Raw genomic sequence first — 20,947 nt, 5'->3', positions numbered from 1 at the left:
AGCAAAAAACAAAAAGTCTTTTACTTTTAAAAATTATAGCATGCTTCTTTCTGGAAGTTATACTGCATATGATATATTAAAGCAAGTGCTTCTGTCTGACAGCAAAAACAGTATTTCATTTCTATGACAGCATTCAGAAATGATAGTAAAGAAATGTTTGCCTGTACTGCAGTATAAGATTATTGACATCTGATTATCCAGCTAGCTAACACCTTGCAGCAGGGGCTGCTGTCCCCTTTGCCTCACCTTAGCTATACATCTGCATGTGAGAACTACACCAAAATATGAAAAAAAGAACTTTGCAGCTAACCCACAGGACAACACATGTGGGTGTGCATGGAATGGGATATAATTAGCCAGGCAAAGATCATATCCCAAGAAATGGAACAACTGCTCAATGCAAACCAACCCCCCATCATGGAAATTATATAATAGGCAGGTTCGTCACTGAGTGGGACCTTTATCAAGCTGGGGGACAGAGGTAGTAGTCTGGATGACAATCTGGAATTGCAGTGCACTGGATGACAGGCAACAACAGCACTGCCCTTGATGGCAGTAATGTTTGCTGATCACTACAGCATCCCTGCCCAGGGGCTATGACAACATCAGCAAATTATCCTACCTTGATCACAGTGAGAAAAATAATACAAGCCCACCACATCTTGTCCAAATTTTAAGAGTCATGTGTCCATCAGCAGCTGGAAGGAGATGACAAAAATGTGTTTAATCACCAGTTTAATGCTGCATCAATGGTGAAGGTATGATACTGGTGACTGAAGTTACAGTTAGTACTGACCTCTGAGACTGCAGTGTACAGGAATCCTGCTGAAGAGGTATAAAGCAGTTAATACTGGTTGTGGATCACTACATCTTTTGGCTGTACCAGTTCCTTAACAGCAATGAAAAAGCACATTGATCCAATGGCACAATTACTAGTTGCTTCATATTAGGTGTCCTGTCACTCGTACACCACATGGAACTTATACAGTTATTTGCAGACAATGTTCAAAGCTTTAGCAAAACATACCTGTGGGAACAAGGTTTCCCTCAGAATTTGCAGATCCCTTGTCAGCAGCAGCAGACTAAGGACATGTGGAATTATCATGGAGAAGGTAAAATAGGTCCTAGAATCTGTGTCAATGGTACAAAGATGGCACCATCAAGAAATTGCTATCTAGTACCCAGCACAAGTTCTATGGAGTCATAATACCCTGACTGTAGCCAGTGAACCCAAATTTGAATAACAACTTGGGAGCTTTATAGCACAGGCAGGGAAGTTGGTCTTACCGCCCCTGGGTGAAGTAGAGTGGCATGTAGTCTCAGGGTGCATTTATGTGCCTTAATTTCCCTGTTGAATACTAAGTAAATAACTGAACCATACTTTCTGATGCTGGATGATGAGATCAGCCTTTTGTGAAGTTTGGGGTGGCCACTGATGCCCATTTCATATCCCATCCTTGTATTTTTACTTGGTGATGCCTTCTTGACAGCAGTGTGATGCTTCTGTGAGATGTCCAGATTTCTTGTGTTGACCCTGACCTTTGTTAGAGTAAGTTCTAGGGAGGTGGGACAGTCAGGTAAACCTGATAATCATGCAAAAACATCAGACGCAGCTGATGATCAGCTGCTAGAAAGTCAAAAATACATGAGCATCTAGTGTTGCACAATCCAAGGAATTAGGATCAAGGCTGGCCTGAGTGGTATCTACCCCACCTTGACCCAGTATTTTGACTTGAACTGCCTTCCTACTCTACCTTTTGATTCCATCATCTACACCTGAGTTCGTCTTTGGTATACAGAATGCTGAGCAACACCATATTGTAGAACAGCTGCACTTAAGGCCTGCTACTGCCCATAGTGATACTCTCATTTCCACTGCTAATCGCTGACTTCATTGCTTCATCCTCACAACACCTTGATTTGAGGATGTAAGGCTATCACAGACACTCCTATGATGGTTCAAGTTGAACTATTCTCACACTGTATGAAGCCAAAAAAAATCATAAGGTACAGGTGCTGTGGCATGAGTCACAAGAAGTTTGTTCAGCTGCTGTTTGTGGAACATTTGTATTCCGAGGACACAGATCATCCTGATGTTCCAGCTGATAGTATTATAGCAAGACCCTAATGGACAACAATAAAAGTCCAAGTGTGATGAGTTTCAATTTAATCACCTATTCATTTATTTACATTCAAACTGGATGAGTGAACTTTTTTTTCCTCAGACCTGCTTTAACCATGTCCAGGTCATAAGATAGATACAAATAAAATGCGGGTAGCTTATTATAGTTATTCAGAATGTGATTCAGGGTGGAAATCAGAGTACCCAGACAAAATCCATACAGATGGATGGAGAACATGCAAAACTCCAAATGATAATGGCATGACATCTGTACTTAATTCTATAGCACCTAGGAAGGCTACAGCTTAAAATATCCTTCTTCTTAAGCTTAAGAACAGCTTATGTATTATTCTTTGCTCCTGTCAAACTTATCCACAGAGCAGTCAAGAAAAACTTGTGTATATAGTGTACATCACCACTGCCCAATCCATGTATCACTGCATTAGAGAGCATTGTTAATGAATGTCTTATTATAGGTTCATTAGCTCTTACTAGGCTATTGATCCACAAGATTCTTCACGAGCCTAGCTCACCATTTCCATGATGTTTTAGGCACTTGTAGTTTAAGTAAGAATAACCCAGACCCAGGTAGAGCATTTGCATGTTACCCTTATCCACAATGGATAAGAGTGCTAAACCTGGTGTGAGTCTGTGAATTCCCACCGACTCATCCAGTTTACATTTGAACAGAGTAAGGAAGTGCTTTGCTTTATGTGATGAGGAAGATGATTCCAATGAAGTGGTATACTCTGGGATACTTATCTGCTCTTCCAAAGTATACTATTTATGTTGCAGAAGACATTAAGATATCCTGAGGGGTATTTATGCCACCATTGGTCTTGTCAATGTGCAGAAGATCAGAGAGGACAGGGGCTGCTGAGGCTCTGTATGTAAGGCTGAAATTACCCCCCTCAGTAGCTTCTATAATACAAAGAAGAGAGACAAGGGTTTGAGATGATCTTTGTAGTTTATTGTTCTATTCTCAGTGTTAGTTTTGTATTCCACAGCTATTTTAACCCTTCCTCTGATATTCTGGGATGTACTTTTTAAAATTGTTTAATGCTCAATTGCTCTACAATTATAAGCCACTGATCCCACATATACTATAACTTATACTATATTCTCTACTATTAATTGGATCATCTTAATGCTCTTTAAGCTAGGGTCGGAAATAAATAAGTAAATACATACATAAATAACTTAATAAACAAACAAACAAATAAATAGATAAGACATCAGGTTTGATACAGAAACAGTGGGAAATACCTTTCCACTAAGGCACCATATTACCCTGTCACATTTTTGACTCATGCCACATATGAAGTATCATATGACACACTTGATCTTTAGATTATTATTGTAAATTATCTTAATACTGATTGTCAAGAGCTATCCATGTTAGATATCTTTCCAATAAAAATACTACAGAGACTATACACTATGCAGACAATTTGTAACACTATGAATGACCATTGTCCTATTGTTATTCACTGGTCACTTAAAGTCATGAAATTGCTTCAACAAATGTTAACCACCAGGTAACCTTGACTCATATTATTGTATGTACCCAACCATATGCAATAAACATACTTTACAGCTAGCTGTGCAGACATTGCATCTGCATTATCACCTTTCATTTCCACTCAAAAAGATAAGATATCAAGGTAAGATCACCTAATAGTTAACTACTGACTCAAAAAAAGGAAAAAAGGAAGAAGAAAAAAAGAAAGAGTAACAGATCACAGGTAAAGACAATGCAAGGAAAGTCTAGAAGGCATATCCTACCAGCAAGGATACATGTTTAGACTTTCACAGGCTACAAAGAGATGTAAAACTTAAGTGTAATACTTTCAACTCAATCTATGTCAAGGATATGCAAAAAATATGTAATGGTCAATCCAAACAATTCTGGCAAGCAGAAAATGAGAAGCGTGCTCACTGAAAATGTATTTCCAAAATGTGGAGCATCTGCTTTACTTAACAACTACCTGATACACAACTTTAAAGAAAATTTGGTTCCCACACCACTGTCACAGAACTCATATGCAGCAACACACAGACTGTGACTCCTACACCACTCTACTCCACTCTGCTGCATACCACAGTATCCACCAATCTACATAAAAAAATACACTACATCACAAATTCAAAGGCTTTTAGAAAAACCTGTCTGCACCACATTTGCAATAATGATTTTCAGCATGATCCACCACTGACTTCTAAAACTGACTAGTCAGTTGGATGTGCCGTTTACTTATATTTACACCTTTACAGTTATGTCCTGCTCTAACCACGTGGCCATTAGCATGCCCTAATTATTCCACTATCTAAAGTCCTCACACCTTCTAATGCAGCTGACTTTTATCCATTGCAAACCATTGTCCATTATTTAAAATTGTGAAAAGAATACGTTATGGCAAATTTCTAGTTTATGGTATCAGTCATGACATCTTAACAGACAAACAGTATGGCTTTTACTTAAATTGCAGTACACTTACCACTCTAAAGTCCCGCACTAGCAAAACACATGATAATGCGAACAATGAGATGACCTCCTATACAATTTTTGTAAATGTGAAATGTGCCTTTGAAGCAGTGGACCTTATCAGACTACTAGGAAAAATATCCTCTTCAGGTTTCTCAACTGATATGTGAACTTACGGTTGAAAAACTATCAGACAATGCCCAAACAGAAATAAGCTGCACAACAATGGTAAACTAAGGGTTTAGTAATAGGTCTATTCTACTTTTCACTTCTTATAAATGGCCCGCATTAGGATCTCCCCAAAATAAGTTGCCTTCATTTTGAAGATGACATGGTTCTAACCAAATTTGATAAAAATTACAGCCCATCTCCAAAGTACTGCTGGAAGACTTCAGTATATCATGGAATTGTTTTTAAGGCAAATGAACTTATAATTAATACAAAAACACTAATATCATGATATTCATTACCTCTCACTATCTTAAAAACATATCCATCATCACAATCTATAACCCAACTGAATTTTCCTTCCCAGCAACTAAATCTCAGAAATATTTAGGAAATGCACTCATCCCTAATCCTTCTTTTGCTGCCAATAAAAATAGTAGCCAATAATGTTTTGACTCAACTAAAGGTTTCTTATAAATTAGCCGATTTATAGACATTAGAAGCCAGAATAGCTACAGCAATCAAATTGCAGTACGCATCGGCCTAGTATTTCCAAACACCTGCCCCAAAGCTCTGCAATAATACAAATCAAACAAAATAAAATCAGCAGTTGAGTAATAGGAAATACCAGTGTTCCATATACACTCCATGTCATTGGCTACCATTGACAGCTAAATATATACATATATATATATATATATATATATATATATATATATATATATATATATATATATATATATATGTATAAGGTCTACATCTAAATTTCAAAGATTCAAAACTTCAAATTTTTTAAGGTTGAGACCATAAAATCGAAGTTTTGAAACTTCAAAATGTAAATAAAAAAAAAAATAAAACCAAAAAAAAATATTTTTTGCAAGTTTTTGCAGGGGTCAAACCACCCTACACCCCCCTACCCCATGCTAATTAAATATACCAACTCTGAGATTGCATTACGAGGAAAACAGTAAATATGCCACTGTGTGCTGTACGTAAATATCTATTTAAGCAGTTCAAAGTTTCAAAACTTTGATCGTAAGGTCTCGACCATAAGAAATTTGAAGTTTTGAAACTTCAAAATTTAAAAGTTGACCAATATATTTTATCTCTCTCTCTCTCTCTCTCTATATATATATATATATATATATATATATATATATATATATATATATATATATATATATATATATCTATATGGCTTCACTTCTAAATTTCAAAATCCCAAAACCTCGAACCTCTAAATCCCGACATTCAGAAGTTCGAAGTTTCGGAATCTCCAAATATATTGCTGGGGATCACTGTAAAGTGCGGAATGGGAACTTTACTGTTCTCTGCACTATAGTGTGATCTTGGAGTTGGTATATTTAAGTTGTAGGAGGGTATGTCTCCCTGCAAAAACACAATGTATAATGTTTTATCATTGTATGTGTTTTTTATTTTCAATTTCGATATTCCAAAACTTTCATCTTCTGAATGACAGGATTTAGAGGTTCAAGGTATTGAGATTTTGAAATTTAAAAGTGAATCTATATATATATATATATATATATATATATATATATATATATATATATATATATATATATATATATATATATATATATATATATATATATTTTTTTTTAATATGGATTCACTTTATAATCTCGAAAGACTGAAATCTTGAATTTCAGTTTTTCGAGACTATGAAATAGAATCCACACAACACCGAAAGCCCAAAATCGCGAAATTCAAAACACGGAACACACAGTACACATCAGACAACACGTATACCACAACACCCACACCACAAAATAAACAAACAAAACAACACACATTCACAAACATACATCAGAAATAAGAAGGGGGCAAGCCCACCTGCACCCCCTACTTATATATACTAACTCTGAGATGGGACAAACAGCAAACAAAATCAAACTCACATACACACATTCTACATTCCCTCACACACACACACACACACACACACACACACACACACACACACACACACACACACACACACACACACACACACACACACACACACACACACACACACACACACACACACACACACACACACACACACACACACACACACACACACACACACATCACATGTATCAGCACACTCACATACACTCAAACTCCCACCCAAAACCCTTACAAATCATCACTCACTTACCTGACATTACACCTAAATCCACACACAGCACCGCACACCATCCACATACAACCCCAGACATTATGTAGCATAAAGCCATAACATAGCATATTCCAGATATTTGAATTCGCGATTATGCACTTTCACTATTTCAAAACTTCGACTCTATAGTCTAGAGATACTGAAATTCGACATTTCACTATTTTGAGATTATAAAGTGTTTCCACGTATATATATATATATATATATATATATATATATATATATATATATACATACACAACAAAAACACCACACACAAAAGGAAGAGTAACTAAAGAACTACTTCATAACAAATTAGCAGGCGAAAGAAACACACAAAAAAGAAGTGTATTTGAGCTCTTTCATTCTTTAATTGTAAGTACTTCATCAAAAATGAGAAAATTGAAAACTACACTTCAATAAATATAATAAAAGCTGCCACTCACACTTAAAACATGAAATCAAATGTCCAGGAAGGAATGCAACCCAATAAAAAACCTTGCTTTCAAAAAGCTAATAGACAAACACTCCTCCACATTCGGTAACATCCTCTGCAGTAGCTGGTCTAAAGGTGTGAAAGACATTGTAACCTTGCATTGCTGGGGTACTCTCAGCAACGTTAAACCATGGCTCCGTTACTACAGAGATGTCTACACTTTCCAGGGAAAGGAAGGCTTGCAGGTAGTGGAGTTTCTTGATAAGACTTCTAGCATTAAGCATTACCACCTTCATATATTCCTTTGTATAATAAATCAAAAATGTTTAAAATTGTTTAAGTTATGGATACTGTACAAATACGACAGGGTAAGCATCTGTGACACAGTGTGCTATGTGGCCATTCAACAGCGAGAAGGATGATGTTACCTTTGCAAATTAGTCTGCCAGTAGAAATTGACGTTGTTATTCAGGTAGTCAATGTTATTCCGTTGAAATGTCAATAGTCAGCATCTTCTGTAAGTGAAGCATTTAGTTTTACATATCTGTACCACATATCTTTCCACTGCAGTTAGATTCATTTCCCAAATTCATAGCTCTTTCCTATAACAAGAAAAGTCTGTGGATCTCTTTGTTTTGTTCCAGAGAAGATGCCCCTTCCCTGGAAATGTGCATACCTCAAAACCTTGCTATATACTGACAACTTACTTCAGTAGGCAGTAATACCCCATCATTAGCAGATTATCTGTGACCTGTTGTCAGTAATATATAGTCATAAATGTTACCTTGATATACGTGTAATCACAGGACTTTGTCAATTGCAATATATTTTTAAATGATTATGTAGAGTGTACAGTACTTAGTTATTATATTTGATTTGCTTTGCTTTTACTGTGTTTTTTAGATTCTCACAAAATATGTACCTTTCAAGTATTATTTTGTATTTGTGACACTTGCAAAGAATCATTAAAATGTTAATTGCCATATGGCTCATGGTTCTGGTAGTGTACAGGTTTGTTGTTGTTTTTTTTTTTTGTGATAAAATAAAAATAAAATGATTGTACTGTAATCAGTGATATATATATATATATATATATATATATATATATATATATATATATAACATCCATGAAAATATCTGAATCTTTTGTTAAGGTAAATATTTATCAGTCAGAGGAAAATATCTGGGCCAGAGGTCTTTATAATCTCACCCCTGAAATGTAGAAACCTAAATATATTTCTCTTGTGATTTGGAAGATGATTACTGTTAAATCATAGCACAGACAGGCAATAACTGCCCAAGCCAAAAAGATGTATACAGTGGCATTATTTCTTCAAGTACTTCCATTTTTATTACCCCATTTACTAAATGCAAAATGCTAATTGCAAGTTGTTGCCCTGGCATTGAACATGACCACACTCTGTGCAGAAATTGTTAAACAGTTGGACCTCTTCATTACTGGCCTGTGAAAACAACTGTAAAGACTGTTACTCAGATGAATGAATGAAGCAAGGCAAATAATTGTTTCCTAAACAATTTTAATTCATTCCATTTATATGCAAGTCCTTTAGGGTAAAATACATTTTTGTAATTAAGAACATTAAAATGAGCTGAAAATTATAAATAATTTCTACCACTGTTTAATAAATAATTAGGCTGCAGATGAAAACAAAAATAGTTTTAACAGAGAGGATAAAATATGAAGATTCATATTTTAAATATATATTTTGGGGAAACCTAACAGTCAGTTTTTGCTATGATACATAATAATATGTAGAACTCTTCCCTAGAGGTAGACTCGGTTAGCAGTATTAATGAAAGAATCTTATACTTTAAGGTTTATTTTTACAATACAAGAAGATGAAAAATGTGAAGTTTTCTTTGCCTTCACATATGTACTAAACGAGTCAGTCAAAAAAGTTTGACAGACAACTTATCAAAATAGTGTAGTGATATAATTATCAGTGACTAAATAAAACATTCCAGACATCATCTGTACCAGGCAGGGGTGACTGCTATTTTGGTATTAGGTGGTTTCACAACAGCACAGAGGCAGGGCTGAAATAATGGAAGAAAAAAGAGTTGTGCGTCTATGAATAACTCCATCCTGAAACAAACTTTTTGTAAGGCAGTTTTTCCTTGTGCCTGGAACAAGATGCAACAGAGAATCTAACATGATGATTAATTTAGACCGTGCTTATTCCTCTATGCGCTGAATATACTGCAGTTCAGAAATGGTACTGACAACATAATGCCCCTGGTTTTCAGCAGAGCCTTATACACTTGACACTTATCCAAGCAATACAGAATAGTCATTTCATGAAGGAATTAGGTCCTCAATGTGTATGCCATGGGAGTTAGGGAAGGGGATGCCTACACAAAGTGGAATCAATGGTATTAGGATATCATCAGAAATCCTAAGTCTAGTACCCAAATAAATAGGCTTATGATGCCTTACTGTAAATTCCAGACTTGCCATATCATGTCACAAAGCAATAGAATATTGACTGTGATTCCACTGCACCAACAGCAGAGTGCAAAGCTTATTGTTAATGATGAAACAGGACTTTTAGAGGGGAATTATTCTAGCTGTACTCCTGTCATGGGGACATGCACCTCCACAACCCTGATAATTAGCTCTGAGATTGCAGCAAATTGGAGCTATGACTAGAGGAAATGTATTATAAGGTAAACGTTATCAGAGATATAGTTGTGCATATGTAGGTTTGCAAGCATGTGGAGAGTGCAGTGCATGTCACTTTGTAATGAAAATTCACAGAGTTAAAATAAATGGGAAAAATGTTAAGCAGAACTTGGGATATTCTTGTAAAAGCATAACATTTGCATATGTTATCAAATGTGCCCTCAGTCATAAATCATACACAGGATAAGCTAAAAGTATGATGAAGATAAGAACAGAAGACAGAACACAGCATGATGTAATGTGACTAATAAACTTCTATCATGCTCAGAGGTTACACTTGCATTAGTTCTGATAGTTTTAGTTTTTTAGTGATAACCTCAGTAAAGTTACACAGAGGTGTTACCAGATAACATTAAATAAATTAGAAGCAATACAAATAGTACAATGTAATACTATGACATACAGAGTCATACCTTTAGAGGTACCTTGGCAGGAAAGCTGTATAAAAATGATATAAAAATATTTATTTGGCATTCAGTATATAGTGCTGTTTAAAAAGACTGCATAAGTATGCGAGCGTGTGTGTGTGTGAGTGTGTGTGTGTGTGTGTGTGTGTGTGTGTGTGTGTGTGTGTGTGTGTTCTTTAGACGATAAATACCATGGTACTTCATGTTATCTATGTAATCTATTGAGTGTCAGTAAAGTACTTTATTTCACCATGAGGTGGAAATTGAAGTGCTCAGGAGTAAAATAGCAATTTTGTTTTATTTCTAGTTGCATGACAGAAGTGCATAACTGTATCCTGTCTTCTCCACTGGAACTACTTCATCTAGTTGCTAACTCTTTCTCACCCAGTTGCAAGAACATCTTTTCATACCTGTCACCTGTCTTAGATATGCCCTGATACTAATGTTCTCAACTTCTTGTTTTACTTCGAGACAAAATTGACTGGCTGTGAAAAACTGAAGGTCTGCCAGCCCGGACAGATAGAATTTTGTAAATAATTCTATGTCATTGTAAATATTAATATGATCCACAGGCTGGTTTCAGAAATGTAAGAAAATTGTGTTATGTGCTAAGCTTCAAAAATGTAACCACAGTGCACCCTGCTGGAAGAAAGCTGATAGGTAAAGAATGCACAACTGTGTATGATCTCAAGCTCAGAAACAGGATGTCTGAGCCAGGAAATTCTTTCTATTGTCCTAAGACAGAGATAATTACTAGGTTTCATATGTAACATGTCTTTTATTGCTGTGGCTTCCTGGCAGGTGCAGATTACAAAAATATGCTAAATTTTAAGTTCTGTGGGCCTGGGAAACTTAAAGAGAAGTGTCAAGAATGATGTAATCTGAAATGACTCAGCAGTATTGTGTATTATCAATTTAAGACTTTCTCAGAGAGAAAGATTTAGTATTTTGTATTTTACTCTGAATCTGTCAACAATTCACCAGCACTTGCTTTCTCTGTATGTAGTTTATTTAGAACAGTGATTTCTCCTAGAGATAGATAGAAATAGCAAGATTAGTCTAGCTGTTTTCTATATTTATGTCAGACTATCCTACAATGTTGTTTTACAGCATTTCCTGTGATTTCTGAACTCTTTATTGTCACTGTGTTGAATCAATGAGTATTGTCTTGTGTTGTGTTTTTATTATTTATTATTAAATATTCTTAAAACATTTAACTGTGGCTGTTTTATGTAGAGATAATTTAAGCTCTTAGTGTACTTGCATGTATTTGATTATGCTGTATAAGCCACACCTAAATAGCCTTCAAGTCTCAGTCACACTTAACAGTTGGATAATAATAGCATTGCACAGTAGAATTGGACACCCTTTTGGTAAGGGCCTTTATAGTAGCTGATAGTAGTGGTCAGTGCCAGTTGGTACTACCATATAGTCTGGGCAGAAGGGGACATAGCTGGAGCACCTGCACCAGCCTTCCCCAGGAGTGTCTATGTGTTTGTATATAACTCAGATCTCAAAGTGTGTGTGTGTGTGTGTGTGTGTGTGTGTGTGTGTGTGTGTGTGTGTGTGTGTGTGTGTGTGTGTGTGTGTGTGTGTGTGTGTGTGTGTGTGTGTGTGTGTGTATCAGTTATTTGGGCAGGGACAGAAAGCACTGGTTGGACAGGGAGGGTGCTGGAGGTTTTGGCTTAACCACTAGGCTGAGATATGAACCCTATAGCTGTGCCAGGGGAGTTTTATTGGGGATATGGAGAGAAAGGGAGAAACCAGCTCCAGAATGACTATGATCTCTATGTGCTCTTAAGGGAAATTGAACTTTGCTGTGTATGTACTAGTTATTCTCCCAATGTGGGCGCCCCTCACTGGTGTTTGTGGTGAGGATTGAGGCTTCTTGATTACTGGGCCAGTGCATGGGCATCACCGATTAAAAATGTTACATTTTGTAACTGTAACAGTCATGTGGGAAACTATCAAAGCTTGAATAAAAGGAATACAATAACGATTACATTTTATCTGCTGCCCATTGATAACTGATTAATTTTTAGTGTCATTACCCATCTGCAATGAAATTATTTTGTGAAATTCTCTTTCTGAGTATGCTGTTTATATCTCCCTCACCCCTGACTAGTGTTGAATGCTCTTTCATACTCAGTGTTGTCCCACTACAAATCACCTCTAATGTATGGGGCCCCATCTATTTATAAATCTCCCACTCAGCCTTCAGTCCAAACTCGAATCCTGCTACAATAAAATTAGCAAATTTGCTACCAATGCAAAACACACATCTCACCATTTCAACTGTTTCCATACCCTGCAAAGGCTCAAACTACCCAATTACTTAAACTTTCTCAAACTGACCACAGCCCACAAGCTCATCTTCAAACCTTCTACCTGCCCCTGTCTAGCTACCACCCTAACCCCCTATATTCCTAACTGCTCCCTCAGATCCGAAAATAAAATCTCTTGCAAATCTACAAACCCTTGCGACCACCCAGCTACTTCCTGCTATCCTGCTACTTATCTAAACTTTGGAACTCACTCTCTCCCTCCCTGCGCAATGCTCCCAGTAACACCAACTTCAAATCCCTCCTATTCTCACATCTTGCATCAAAATGGCCATTCCCATGGAACGCTCCTACATAAATCTCCTCATGACTTCTCCTACTACAACCCCCTCCCCACCCTTTTCGAACACCACCTCTCTGCCTACTACCACATTGTATTACATACACTGAACTATCTTGTGTTGCACCATGGCTAACCTTGTTAAATCCTCTGATACCTAAACCTGTGAATTTGTCACTTCAAAACCTGTAGTTTAACTATGAACATACAGAAATTGTCCACAGCTGATCTATTTTCTGTATGTCCTTACTTGTTTTGTATTACAATGAATTTACTCCTGTTATCTATCACACTGTATTCTCAGCATGCCGTAATTGTTCACACAGCTGTGTATATATGTGTAGCCTGTATGTTATGTAATTTGTTAATGGAGCTGAGTATTCTCAGCATCCCATAATATATCTGTAACTTGTTTGTTTTGTAATTTGTTACTGGAGCTGAGTATTTTGTAAATTGTCATTGGAGCTGAGTATTCTCAGCATGCCATAATTGTTCACATGGCTTTGTATATATCTGTAACTTATATATTTTGTAATTTGTTACTGGACCTTTTCTCCCTGGGCCTCCACTGAAAACGGACTTTTCTTGGCTCAGTGTACTTCCCCAGTCATCAAACTGAAATAAATAAAATAAATAAATAAAATAAATAAATAGTTTACTTTCCTGCTAAAACTATCATAATCTTGCTACCCTGCTATTGAAAATTCCAGCTGTAGATGACTACCTAATTAGTTTCCATCTGTCTTCTAGCATTTGTAGGAAAACTTTAGTACCTGTAACTCTATCCCTACCCTTATATTAGTCGTCACCTTCCTGCTTTGTCTTTTACTCCAATAACTTAATGTCTTTACTTTCCCTTAAGTCCGTGATGTACAAGCTATTTTTTATTTCTTTATCCTGCACCTGTTGTCACAACATATAGCAAGTCTGTTTTGTGAATATAAGTATTCAGGGAGTATCCTTATGGTCTCCTTCAAGATCATGCTATTGATGTTGTGGGCATATCTGAGTTATGGCAGCACCTCCTAAAATAGATCACATCCTTCTTGAAATTAGTTATATGAACAACAAAATATCTTAGATGTAGCCAGGAATGGTTGCCTTTTTTATGTTTAATGACAGCTGTAATAGTTTTCAATAATGCAGCCAATCTTTAAATAAGACCAACCACCAAACTGGCCCATTGTGGGCATCAAGACAAATAATGGTTCCTACCTGTCTGGTAAACCTGAACAGCAAATGAAACAACTTACGGATTTTCAAGTCTAAACGGAAAACAATTTTATTTTAGTAGGAGATTAGTTAACCATTACAAAAACAAAATAACAGGTGTCCTGTTCGACTTAGGTCAGTTCCAACCTATCAGTGTGTGCACGCATCCAATCCTTGCAACCTGAGTTATTATCATTTCAGTCTTTTGACCATTGACCTTCCATTTCAATGATGTGACATCTATGCAGTATTGCCATTCGGTGGCAAGTAGTGCACCCTCACATTCTACATAAGTAAATATAAGGTGAGAAGTCCTTTCCCTGTCTCTGATTGCTCTCAGGGTGAGAGTAGTTACTGACTAAGTTCTTAACTCTGCTGAAAAAGACTGACTTGTTACTTGTGAACAATGATGCTATTATTAATCATGTTGAAACATACCTTGGAAAAGCTCTCCTCAAGTTATAAGATTGCTTTATGTTGATTATCTCAAGGCTCAGCAATGGGCTTATAATAGCTGAATGACTAAGGACTGGAATGTTTTTTTTTTATTTTTTTTTCATATATATACCACTTCCTTTATACACAACAGAAAAAAAAATTAAGAACAGGATCTTTGTTAAAATCCATAGTTTTATCATCCTATTCACTATATGAATTTTAAATTGCAAATAGTCCTCATAATGGTTGTCTAATAGCATATTCCTCAAAATATTTATCAAATAGCATTTTGACAAAATCTATATCTATGTCTATATCTATATCTATATCTGTAGCTATATTCCAGTAGTCTCTAAACACTTTTCCATGTGTATGTACTTTAAGAAGACACCAAAATTGACTATGAATACATGCATCTGCAAGGTCAGTCATAACTTGTCAATACTATGTTAAGCAGCAGAATATTCACCAATCTAAGCCAAAAAGTTCCATGTTATTTAATTTAATTGTGGTCATATTGATACCTAGCAACCACATTCCAGCGGACTTAGCAGTTGAAATTGAGTGTGTAGTATCCTTCCTTAATCTTGCCCTTGTTTTTGAGGATATTGCTATATGATATGTGGATATGCAATATTTTCCCATATGCATCTCCAGCATATTGCATCTGTATGAGCACCTGATTTCTGCAATAAAATTGGTGTATTCTGCTGTTGATGAATTACCTTATATGGTTTGAAGGCTATGGGGAAAACTAAAGAGTCATCCATTGTGTAAGGATGCTATTCCATAATTCCTGTGGAATTGCCTTACCTAACACCTTTTACTATTTAAGTGTACATACTTCTCCCTTTATGCATTATCAAAACAATATACAGAACAGCTGTAGTCCCTTCCTATACTTTCTATTATTCTAGACTTTCCTGTCTGTTTATTCTGTGTCTTCGAGAAGGCTTTTAATTGTTTACAGGTTTACAATGATGATATATTGCTGCAAACAGGAGATACTGGCAAAATGTTATTTTCTTAAATGGGTATCTGCCAATGTATTCTGTGATGGAGAGGAAACCTTTCTCTCTAATCAAATCACCCCAGACTCTGTAAATTAATTTCATCCAGTCCTGCCAATTCATGGATTTGAAATTCACATGATAAACTAGATGACCCCATAATTTATTCCAAAACTCAAGCAACTGAGGATCTTTCTGATCAAAAAGCTTTTGTCTTAATTTTCCAGTTCTCTTGACTCCCATATTTTTGCCATCTTCTTCCAAGTGGCTCAACAGAAATCTAGCTTGTATGGACTCGCTTAATAACATGACTGTTAATCATAGTCCACCTTTCACAAAAGATAATATCAATTTCTTCCTGTACCATGATAATCCTAATGGAAATCCACTGGCATGTTCTGTATGTTCTTTGGCGTGGCTCATTCATAACTTATGTGGCTATACAAGAATATAAGCTTTGACAGAAAAACACATGTTCATTGCATTGATTAAGCCAGGAAAGGACAGCATAATTGTTTCTATTTTTCAGTGGACTATTTGGTCTCTTCCAAGAATTATATAAAATGTATATGTATCATTTTTAATAGATTGCCAGACATGCATATCTCATATTTTACTTTGTGGAAAACACTAAACCCCAAATCTCTGATACCTTCAATTTCTTTAAGACAAATAATAATTAAAATAAATACTATGTTTTTATTCTTATTTGATATAAAACCTAAAATCTCACAAAACTTGCCTATGATATTCTTAATGCTAGTTCGATTTTCCTGAGTTCTTAGGATTTGAAAGATCATCCACAAACCAAGCTCACACAGAAAATGACTGGCTTGGTGATTAACATTTTATTGGATCATTACTGGCAGTGTATAAAATGTTTGGCTGAGAATGTACATCCTTGCTTGATTCACCTTTGAATTATAAATGTACATAATATTATTCCATTGGTTCTTACCTGCACCATCAGCATATGGTATAACAGCAAGCCTCGTTGACTATAAACAGGCAACATATCCCAAGGGATGTCTCTATCAAGGAAATCAAATGCTTTCCATATGTCTACACAAAACAGCCCATGAGTGTATTCTTATATTTTGTCCATTGTGTCATGTTTAGTCACAGTCATAATTTAATCATAGTACTTTCTGCTTAGTTTTCACAAACCCCTGTTGATTTTATTCAATTAAATATAGTAGTTTATTTTACAGTCTTCTGGCTAGTATTTTAGCATAAAAATGAGTCAGTATCTTATTCAAGGAAATTAGCCTATAGCCAGTGGTTGTAGTATTATGTTGCTTATTTAATCACAAAATGTAGGAATCTATCCTCTGTTTCACTTTCATAGTACTGATTCATTAGATTGGGAGATAAAAATGTCAGTATATTTTATATAAAATTCCACTGGCAATGCATCTGGTCAGTTACCTTCCTCAGTAGTGATTTAATACTACTTTTTATCTAATTTAGTATGATGGATCTGTTTAACTTATTTAGATCCTCTCTTGAAAGTTAGAGAAGCATTACAAATCAGAAAGAGTGTTTTTTTTTTTGAACTGTGAGAAACTGACCTGATATGTTTCATTTATGGGCCATAATCAGATCGATCCTGCATCTCTATTTTGCTTTCTTTAAGCTTAAATGCCAGGATTTAAGGCACTGAAATTTGTTTAATCCAGCAGAATAAACTTCCATATTTCTGATTTAAAAGTGATAGTATTATACTAGATAGGTTCACGTTCTTTTCTGATGGTTTTGATTTGATTATTAATGATTGCATATCAACAAACAAGTGTTTTTGTAGCTATTTTATAGCCAATATTCTCAGGTTGTTCTAATATCCCCCTTATATCATCTCCCAATTTCTTTCTCTACAGAATGGTGATTTCCAACATCTCCAACTTAAAAGTCTCCAGGCGATGAACACTTATATCTTGCAGTTTATGGGATAAGGAAAATAATATCTGATAGCTTTATCTAGAAATTTCTGTAACATCTCCTCACTAAAATAGAGAGATCAGTCTTCGAGGTAGTACACTCAGCTGACATTCATGTCTTCCTACGTCAACCCATAACATGTTATGGTCAGATATTGCATTCATCCTATGTTCTATCCAATTTATATGTCTCATCTTTAAATCACTTATGCAAAGGCAGCCACGTTTGATGACCATCCAAATAGCTGGTGCTATGTAAGTATAATCTATACTTGCTAGATTCATAGCCCTTCAGCCATCTGTTAAACCATTGTCTTTAAACATATCCTTTCTCTCATTTAGTACCTTGGTAAGTCTCTTTCAGTATTTTTGTAGTCTTTCCATAGTAGAGCCAGAACTACATAAAGGTCACCTTACCAGCAAAATAAGTTCCGTTGTGTCAGCAGACATTGCTGAAATGTGCTGGATAAACTTGTGCAAAACTTACATTATAATAATATAAATGTCTAACTTCCAAAACTGGGAAGGAACTCAGGACATAAATAAAAACTCTTGAAGAGATTGAGATATGTTACAAAACACATAATCTGTGAGATTAACAATAAACATAGTTAACAAACTGCTTCTTGTAACATTAACAATGTATATATATATATGAAAAAGACTATCTTCAAGACTTCTTATAAATATCTGAGGGGCGTGGCCAAGGATGAACACAGGATAGCAGCAGATTTCTTCAGCTCCACCAATTTCATTACATTGACAGGAATTAATTACTTAAAAAATTAATTCTTGAAGTAATTTTCTTTCTAAATATGTTTGTTTTATATAGTTCTTGAACTATATCTAAAAAAGAAAGGAAATCTTAATAATATTCCTGTCAGAAATTACTTTGGAAATTTTCCTGTCAGTTTATCAGTCTGAAATGAGTTCCAGTAAGACAAATTCTCAAGACTCCAGCATCAAGAAAGAACTTCAGTCTCTGATAATTATAGTCCAGCAACTTACTGCTAAGATGGATAAAATGGATACTAAAATAGACACTTTCATAGAAAAAATACAAAACAAATAGACTTGTTACATATGGACCTGCAACAACAGAAGATCCAGATGACAGGCATAGAAGAAGCTGTGAATGACATGGAAAATAAAATACAAGAAGAGGAAATCAACATTGAGTTTCTGCTGAAACAAAATACACATTTACAAACAAAGCTGGATGACCTGGAAAATAGATCTAGGCTCAATAACATTAGGATTTTTGGACTGCCAGAAAATATTGAAGGTAACAATATTACTTCTTTTTTAACAACATGGCTCCCTAAAACTTTAGATTTACCAGAAGCATTCTCTTTTGGTATCGAAAGAGCACATAGATCTATAGCTAATACTAACTCTAACAAAAACTATCCTAGATCAGTTATAGTTAGATTTCTATCATCTTTTGATAAAGAGATGGTTCTTAAATCTGCTTGGGCTAAAGCTCCTGTTAAGTTTAATGAGACAACTGTGCGTTTTGACAATGGCTATTCTTCCATGGTAATTGCTAAAAGAAAAGTTTTTCTGCCACTAATAAGGGAGCTTAAAAAAGCACAGTTTAAAACATACCTTCTGTTTCCTGCCAAGCTTAAAATCTTCCTTCCTGATGGTCCTAAGGTCTTCGATGATTTAGACTCTGCTTTACTGTTTGTCAAAGAAAAAAGGATTTTGGATAAAATAGAAGAAATGGAATGGGCTAGTTCTTCATTAAAGAGATTGGCAACTGAAGCTTCCTGGAAGACTGATTTGTTATATGTTTTTTTTCTCTCTCATCATTTTAGTTCATTATTAATCTTTTTGAATATAGTTCCTGCATTTCCAGAAAGCCACAAATATTTTGGAAAAGATTTAATCAAAGTTATTCTCTATGTGCAAAGAAATGTTTTGTTTCATAACCAGTCAAAATGCCTGAGGATTTAATGGCAGGCTGTGACTCGATTTGTTTTTCTTTCTGAAAAAAGTAAGGTTAGTAATTTGATACATTTTTTTATCTTTATCTTTTTTTTTTCCTTCTTTTATTATTTTCTTTGTTTAAACAATGACATTCTATTTAGATTATGTAGTGGGTAAAGGGTGGGGGAGGGCAGAGAGAACAGTAATGAAAATATCATTAATAGAATAATAACATATTTATTTCTTGTAAAAGTTTATAAGTTCTTCAAATGCTATTTCTAATTATACTTTCTTGATTATACTGCTTATGCTTGTTTGTAAATAATCTGTCATGCTTTAACTAATAATAATCAGAACTAAATAAGAGTAAATAATATGTTTTATTTTTAACTCTATTAATATAAACAGTAAGTAACATTCCATTGTATATACTTCTTACAGCTTTCTCTTACATTTTTTTATTTCTGCCTCACTCCCTTTTATTTTCTACTCTCTTTTCTTTTCTTTATTAATATATAGAAATGCTTTTGACTGTGTGGGCACAGTGAATAATAGGATTTGTATGAAAATTGAGTTGGGAGAAGAATGCTGAGTTTTATTGCTTTTTGGTAATTTTGAGTTTAATTTCACTTGCATAGAGGCTGTGATGATCTGTGGAATACATTGTGGAGGTTCTGTCATGTTTAGATGCATTTACACTGCTAAATGAATGTTTGTCACTAGTTTTTAATAAGTTTCCGCCAAAATGTTAAGAGAGACAATCTGGGATGTGGGCTGTCTTATGCACAATGTCCTTGAGTTACCTCAGAATCTTCAAATCACAGAATTCTCACAGAGAAACTGAAAGCAGTTAGTATAAACATTGACAAGGTTATCACACTGACACACCACAGATTCAGGAAAAATACTCTGTTCATAAAATATGTCAGTTATAATGAGTTTAAATGATGTAGTTTCTTGTAGTAAGTAAATTTCTTATTTTAGAAGGCATAAAAAATGAAACATTTATTTAAATGTTTTTGAAAATCTACTTAACAGCAGCATAATAATCTGTGTTAAAAATTTGTGTTCCAAACATATACTTTACTATAACTCATTTAATTCATCTGATTGACAAGCATAAATAATCTTATAACTCTATTCTGGAAGAAATGTCATGTGATATATTTTAAAGCAGTAGGTTAGCATGATTGTAAAATCTGGTTACTAATATGTGTTTGCTGTGCATTATTTTGTATAAAGCAGACAGATTTATTCTAGGGACAGCAAGTAGGATAGTGCTCTACAAAGACACAACTCAGTGAGAT

Source organism: Protopterus annectens, chromosome 2.part1, assembly GCF_019279795.1.
Source record: "Protopterus annectens isolate FY-2018-M chromosome 2.part1, PAN1.0, whole genome shotgun sequence".
Classification (NCBI taxonomy): domain Eukaryota; kingdom Metazoa; phylum Chordata; order Ceratodontiformes; family Protopteridae; genus Protopterus; species Protopterus annectens.
This window is presented reverse-complemented; position numbering follows the sequence as displayed.